Source organism: Haliaeetus leucocephalus, unplaced genomic scaffold (genome assembly GCF_000737465.1).
Source record: "Haliaeetus leucocephalus isolate CR32 unplaced genomic scaffold, Haliaeetus_leucocephalus-4.0 Scaffold656, whole genome shotgun sequence".
Classification (NCBI taxonomy): Eukaryota; Metazoa; Chordata; class Aves; order Accipitriformes; family Accipitridae; genus Haliaeetus; species Haliaeetus leucocephalus.
In genome coordinates this window covers 7,024,278-7,029,216 of record NW_010973092.1, presented here as the reverse complement: position 1 = coordinate 7,029,216, position 4,939 = coordinate 7,024,278, and the positions used below count along the sequence as shown (strand labels likewise).

General features: G+C 57.6%; 1 protein-coding gene across 1 annotated transcript in view; it reads left to right on the top strand.

Annotated features, from left to right (window-relative positions):
• The window catches only part of TNIP1 (TNFAIP3 interacting protein 1), a 21,223-nt gene that overhangs the window by 345 nt on the left and 15,939 nt on the right, over window positions 1-4,939 (top strand). The gene's annotated exons all lie outside the window — the stretch shown is intronic.

The window sequence follows — 4,939 nt, the reverse complement described above, 5'->3', positions numbered from 1 at the left end:
GGGTCCCGGTGGTGGGAAGGGGGCCGGTGGGGTTCGGGGCGGCGTGTCGGCTGTAGCTGGCCGGTTCCCGGGCTCTCGGTCTGCTCGGGTGGTCGGGGTGAAACCCCGCAGGGGGCCGGGGCCGCGCTGTCCCCCGGGGATCTGCTCCGAGCCGCGGGCGGGTCGCGATAGTCGTGCTGTGCCTCAGTTTCCCCTCTCCCGGGGTAGGGCAGGGGCTGCCGGCTCCTCTCGCCGCTCCCGACGGGGCAGCCTGGTTGCAGGGGAGCCGGGGCTCACCGGCGGTGCCAATGCCCGAGGGAGGAGAGGAGGAAGGCTCAGGGGGGTGCTAAGGTGGGGGGGTCCCTCCTGCCCCCCCCCCGGGCCGGGCACCCCGCACCGCTGCCGTCCCCCGGGCTCGCTCCTCCCCTGCCTCTGCCTTGCACAACCCCGGCGTTTCCCCAGACCCACACATCTGCTTTCTGACTATTTATTTCTGGGCTTGCGGTTCCCCCCCCACTCCTCCCCGGCAGGATCCCACCCCGGGGGGCTGCGGGCGGCCGTGGCTCCAAGGAGCGTCCAGTCGATGCTGGGGTGTTTTTTTTTTTTTCCACTCTTCGAGTTTTTCCTCCCTATCCTGCTGCTGGTCCAGCGGTGTGCGTCCGCTTCGGGTGCGGATCCAGAGGTTGGAATAGCCGGAGCGGGGATGGCAGCATCCCCCCCCGCCTCCCCTCCTCCTTTGGGGAGGTGGTGCACAGTTTGCCTCCCCATCTCTCCTCATTCCAGGCTAAGGCCCCCACTGAGAGCAGAGAGAGGGGAAAAAAAAAAAAAAAATGCTGTGTCCTGCTTTTGGGTGAGAACAGCTGCAGGTGGGACTTGGTGGGGACCTGCAGCCCCTCGGAGAACTGGCTGTCCCATTCCTCGGTGCCCCTGGGCACAGATTGCTCCCTGTTATCAGGGAGGCAAATGCAACCTTTCCCCTTTAGCTTGTTTTTTTTCCATATGCTTGAGTGAGTAAGAGCCGTTCTGCTGCCACAAGCTCTTTTGGAGTGCAAATTTCGTCGAGAGTGCTGGCAAAGGCAGCTGAAGTGTGCTGGAGACGGGAGACTGGACTTTGGGCACTGAGGCGAGTTCTGGAGGCAGGAAGGCTCCAGCCAGGCACGTCCTTGAGAACTGTCTCAGTGGCAAGGTGAAGTAAGCAAGAAGAAAAGAGGAGAGGCTTTTTGTAGCCTTTGGCATCATTCCTGGCTTTGCAAGAAATCCCACGATGCCCTTTTGGCCTGACCTAAGCCAAACAGACCTATTTAGCACAGGGCTGTGGGTTGTTGCTTGCCAGCAGCTGGTACAAAACACTTGTGGGTGGAGGAAGCTGAATTATCTACTCATGTGGCATTGCAGATTTCGTTTTAAAGCAACAATTCTCACACTTTGGGTGGCAGAGGTAGCTTTGCTGGTGTAGCTTTTTGGTGCCACTGTCTTCTGCTGCTTGGTTGTTGCCTGGCTGAAGTGCGCCAGGTTGGGCAGGAGTAGCCCCAGTTGTGCTGGAGCTGCAAGGAAAAGGGTGGCTGTGCCTTGCTCTGCTTTTGAATGCTGTGATGAGCAGCCATGATGCTACTGAACTCTGAGGCGGGGGAAGAAACGGAGCAGGTAGCATAAAGCAAGATGTGTTTGCAGCAGAAGACAGGGTCTTGTGTAAAACACCACCATGCTGCCCAGGGGAGCACCACCACCAAGTCTGGCTGCGTGTCCTGCCTGCACTGCAGCTTGGACCCATGGTGAGGAGCTCTGCTGCTGTGTGTAGTTACCTGTGTTTGGAAACCTGGCTCCAAATGGGGAAATGCTTTATTTCCCTTGTGAGCAACCTCATCAGAAGCAGGTTGTTTTGTGAAGCCTCTGCAGGAGGTGGGTTTCTCAGGCGAAGGTGGGATTTCTGGCCGGAGGACATCTGTAACATCTGCTGCGTTTCAGATGGGGCTCCTGCCTTTCCTGCCCTCTTTCTGCAGCCAGCCAGGCTGGGAAGATAAATACTTCAAGTGGAGGTTCAGACCTTTCCCTTTGAGACCTGAACCTTGCAATGCCTGCTTTCCTCTTTTATTACTCCCAGCCCAGTGGACTGCAGTGCCCAGAAAGTCTCCTTATTATTGCTTCCTCCTAAAGCCAGCTCTGCTTTTGCTTTCCTGCAAATGAGACCAGTCCAGCAGCCCAGGAATGGTTGTCCCTGATCTGGGGAGCTGCCGAAGCTCTGGAGAGGAAAAGAAACTGGGCTGGGGGCTGTGGTATTTTGCAGATTTCCAGTAAAATGATCAAACAAAAAAAAATCCCTCCATAGTGTCTGAGTGGCTTTTGCTTTTCCTCTGAGGCAGAGGGATGCTGGGGGCCCAGCAGCCCTAGTCATGGGAAAACGGTGCTGGCAGCCTGCAGGGATTTGCTTTTGCCTTGTGCGAGCTTGGCGGGGAGGAGACTTCCTGGGAATGTTGCATGCCGGGGTAAGGAAAACCCCGTTCTCCTAAGGGCTGGGCCGAGCCCCCACCATGGATCACAGGATGGGAACTGATGGGCTGACAAGCCCGTGGCTTCTGGAGGCTGTCTCCACCCCGGGGCTTGCTGCCGAAAGCAAACCTCCAGCGGTGCCAGCCCACTCGCTGTGCAGGATTCCCATCCTCCACCTTTGTATCTGCAGCTGTTCGGTAATTTTAAAGCAGGAATTGTTTCCTTCTGTCTCTTCTGTGTGGCTGGTGCAGCGATGGCTGCAGTGCTGGTGGCCGTGGCAGTGATGCACATCACCCTGGGTGACAGCAGGGAACAACCTGGCCACAGCTACGCAGTTCCAGCTCACTCCGAAGCCACAGCACAGCTATTTAAACACCACCGTGCTTTTGTCTTCACCTGGGAGTCTCCCCTGCCCGCTCGCTCTCTCATTCTCTCCTTTTGCTGAGTTGCCCTAAAAATTTACTACCTAAAGGTCTTGGTGCCCCGCTTGCAACCAGCAACACCCACAGGCGACCACGGCATCTGGCAACCTCTGCCGGTGGCTGGGCACGGAGCTGGTGAGCTATAGCTGGGCAGCCGTGGTCCGTGGCTGGCCCTCAACCCCCCCAGGGCTGTGAAATACCATCAGATTAGCTTAGAAACCGTTGATTGGCAAAAAGAGAAGTGTTTTCTGGTGGTTCAGTGGTTTCTTCTGGAGTCTGTGGTAGTCATGTTTTCTTTGCATTTCTAACCATCATTAGGTTCTGGTCTATAGTCCTCTCTCTTCTCCCCTGGTGTTTTTATTGAAACGTGAGATTTCTCACTGCAAACCTCATCTTTCAGAACTCTTAAGGAACAAAAACCAAACCAGGATGGGGAACAGTGACCTGGTCCAGGGTCCTCTCCCCAGGGTGACAGTTTAGTCCCAGTGGTTCCTTGCAGAAAGGGCTGTTCCTCCACCCCAGGCAAACCTGCCCTGACCCTGGTGATGGGCTCAGATGCTGCAGAAACCCTCCCCTCTTGTGGGGTCTTGTTTGCTGGTGAATTTGCGGGTGGTCTGTGCTTCTGTCAGCTGGAGATAGTTCAGTTCCTCTCCCCGGCTGCTGTTTGAACACAGGTCCCATGGCCCCTCTGCTGTCATCTCCCTGGTGGGGTGCGAGACCTTGGGTAGAAAAATCCTTGATAAAACCTTGAGAATTGGGAATAGCAGAGGCTTTCAGTGGCTCCATCCAGCTGGAAGAACATGGTCTCTACCAATCGGCAAGGAGGTCAGCGCAGCTGGCTTGGGTTTGAGTGTTTCATGCAGGAGTGCGCAGGGGCAGGGGACCTCCCGTGTGTGCTGTGGGGCAAGGCAGAAAACCTCCTGGTTTGGGGTCTGGTATTCCAGGCTGCTGCAAAGCCACACGGGGCAAGGATGCCACGTGAGAGGGCAGCTTGTCCCCACCTTCCCTGACCCAAACCTGTGTTTGTCCCAGTGGAGGACACGGATGCCCCATAAGATGCTCACTGTAAAATTGCTTTGCTGACCAGCTCCTCCCAGACACCCAGGTTTGGAATTTGGAGCAGCATGTGGTGACTGGACACCAGTGAGAAACAGGCTCAGGTCCCCAGCCTGCCTGTGAAGCTGTCCCTGTCCTCCACCAGGCAGGTAGCATGGCCACAGGTGACAGCATTTCCCTGCATGGAGGTGCCATCGGGTCCCCAGACCACGTGCGTGCCACCGCACTGGTTCTGTCCTGCCCACCGGCAGGTCTGCTCCGGGAGTTTTCCTCATCCCGTGGTGGGAGGCTAAGGGGGGATTTTGTACCGGCTGTGACGATGCTGCCTGGCGCTGGGACCAAGGGCACAGAAACTGTCCTGGTTCTTCTGCAGCTTCCTGTCAGCTGCTATGGGCTCCAGAAATAGCTGCTGTTCAGCCTGCCCCATGCCGCATCTGGGCAGCTCCCGGTGGTCACCACCTCCAGCCGCTTGGGACGGGGCTGCCGGCTCCACGTGGGGGGTCACAGGGAACTGGGGGGCTTGGTGGCACCTGCAGAACAGGAGGATGGTGAGACCTACTGACAGATGCATCTCCCAAAAACAGACTGTTGCTGAGGCCGTGTGTAATTACCTGCTGCCTAGGCAGGCGTTAATTGCCACTCCAGTTGCGGATGCTGCCAGGTGGCAGTTGTCATCTGGAAAGTCCCTGCCGCTCCCTGCCAGGCAGGTCATCTAAACCGGTGATCAGCCCAGATCGCTTGTGGCATGAGCATTAGTCTGAGGTTGAGATGGTTTCGGGTATGGGCTACCCCCCTTCCCCTTTCAGAATGCCTCCCCCTCAGCCCCCTCCCACTCGAGAGCACCCAGCTGCCTTGGCTGGGTGGAAGAGCACTTGGGGGTGCCCACGGGTGCTCCTGGGGTGCCCCCAGGCAGCACCCCAGCTCTGGCTTGCATCACCCCCCAGGGGTCTCAGCTGCTGTGCTGCTTCACTTTATAACAAGCTGGCATCGGGGGG